Here is a 2,500-nt window from a genome sequence, read left to right on the forward strand (position 1 = left end):
ATCCAAATGCCACTCACGCGACAACACGGTGCCAAGCCGGGCATGGTGTGCACTCAAAACCAATCAGGGATCTAGCAAGGCCATGGGGAAGGTCATGGAGGACCTTGGAAGCAAGCGCAAGACGAGAGCGAATCGAACAAGGGGCCAGGACGGGGCCTTGTGCCCATGGTCTTCGCAAGACAGCGTCCAAGGCACCCGAAAGCCCAAGGGAACCCAAACCCGGCCGACACTTGCAATCGCACATGCTCTCTGCAACACACCATCAATGCCGCCCAACGGGGCCAGCACGAGCAGTCCTCCGCGGTCCCCTGGCCCTGCGCACGTTTGTCTTCGAAACCGAGCATCAATGCCACAGAAAGTGCCGGGGCGCCAGCTGGAGCCATCATCCGCGTTGCCATGGCTCGCTTGGCCTTGGCTTGCCAGGCCCCGACACGAGCAATCGCGCATTTTCTTTGCAACCGACCATCAATGCCGCCCAACGGGGCCAGCACGAGCAGTCATCCGCGGTCCCCTGGCCCTGCGCACGTTTGTCTTTGAAACCGAGCATCAATGCCACAGAAAGTGCCGGGGCGCCAGCTGGAGCCATCATCCGACGTGCCATGGCTCTGGTCCCATGGTCTTCGCAACCGAGCATTCGTGACACCCGCGGGGCCAGGACACCAACCCTTCCGACACGAGCATTCGCGCATGTTCTTTGGCCACACAACGGCGCCAGCACGAGCAAAATCATCCGCGGTGGGGTGGCCTTGCACGGCCTTTTGTCTTTGGAACCAACCATCAGTGCCACGGGAAGTGCCGGAGTCCCGGCATCCGCGGTGCCAAGTCATTGCGCCCTTGGTCTCTGCAGCGGGGCATGCCGGGCACTCCCAACCATTGCAAGCAAGCAAGCAAGCAAGAAAGAAAGTAAGTAAGTAAGTAAGTATTACATATAGGGGCGGGACATGCGGGGAGATCTGCGAAACGTGCATTACGGGGCACACGCGTACCTACCGGGGCATACCGACCCCTATTGGGGCACACGTGTGCATATCGGGGCATACCGGGCCTATCGGGGCACACGCGTACATACCGGGGCATACCGAGCCCTACTGGGGCACACGTGCGCATATCGGGGCGTACCAAGCCTATCGGGGCATACGCATGTATCCCAAGGCATACCGAGTCTATCCGGGCATACGCGTTCATACCGGGGCGTAACGGGCCTATCGGGGCATACTTGGGCATATCCGGGCAAAAAATGCCCAAAACTTGCGCAACCTTGGCAACCGTGGTCCATTCCTCTCTATATGCCTAGCCTTGCCAACCGTGGTCCATTCCTCACTATATGCCATGGCCTTGTGCCCATGGTCTTCCCAAGACAGCGTCCAAGGCCCCCGGAAGGCCAAGGGAGCCCAACCCAGCAATGCCCTGCTATGGCAAGCCAAGGCCAAGCATTCCGGTGCCTATCCGGGCAAAAATGCAATTCCTCTCTATATGCCTAGCCTTGGCAACCGTGGTCCATTCCCCACCATATGCCATGGCCTTGTGCCCATGGTCTTCCCAAGACAGTGTCCAAGGCGCCCGGAAGGCCAAGGGAGCCCAACCCAGCAATGCCCTGCTTTGGCAAGCCAAGGCCAAGCATTCCGGTGCCTAACCTTGGCAACCGTGGTCCTTTCCTCACCATATGCCATGGCCTTGTGCCCATGGTCTTCGCAAGACATCGTCCAAGGCGCCCAAAAGGCCAAGGGAGCCCAACCCAGCAATGCCTTGCTAGGACAAGCCAAGGCCAAGCATTCCGGTGCCTATCCGGGCAAAAACGCCCAAAGCATGCCCATTCCTTAGCCTATCCAGGCAAAAACGCCCAAAATCTGCACATTCTAGTGCCTATCCGGGCAAAAACGCCCACCAGCATGCCACCCTCCTATAGGGTTTGCGCAACCAACCAGCCTAACCACCAGTGGCAACCAAAGGTGCTGTTAGCGACGACTTCTGAAGACGCAACGAGACGCGACGTGTTTGCGCCCAGACGCGACGAGACGATGCGGGATCTGCGCCCAAGAATGCCTAGACCCGTCGACTTGATGCGGGATCAGCTCGCCCAAGCATGCCTAGTGTGCAAGGCCTGTGTGCAAGGCTAGTGTCCAAGGCTAGTGTGCAAGGCTCATGTGGAACGCTAGTGCGCAAGGCTAGTGCCCAAGGCTTGTGTGCCAGGCCCGTGTGCAAGGCTAGTGTCCAGGGCTTGTGTGCATTGCTTGAGTGCAAGGCTTGTGTGCATTGCTCGAGTGCATGGCTTGTGTGCAAGGGTTGTGCGCAAGGCTAGTGTGCGGGGCTTGTGCGCATGGCTAATGTGCACGGCTTGTGTGCATGGCTACCGTGCAAGGCTAGTTTGCATGGCTAGGGTGCAAGGCTCGCATGCGAGGCTAGTGTGCAAGGCTGCGTGCAAGGGAAGCGTGCAGGGCGAGTGTGCGAGGCCACTGTGCACGGCGCCAGCACTAGCGAGCCATCATCCGCGTTGCCATGG

Source organism: Tasmannia lanceolata, unplaced genomic scaffold, assembly GCF_043159265.1.
Source record: "Tasmannia lanceolata isolate RefF3 unplaced genomic scaffold, GAP_Taslan_0.1 ptg000147l, whole genome shotgun sequence".
In the NCBI taxonomy this organism is placed as follows: domain Eukaryota; kingdom Viridiplantae; phylum Streptophyta; class Magnoliopsida; order Canellales; family Winteraceae; genus Tasmannia; species Tasmannia lanceolata.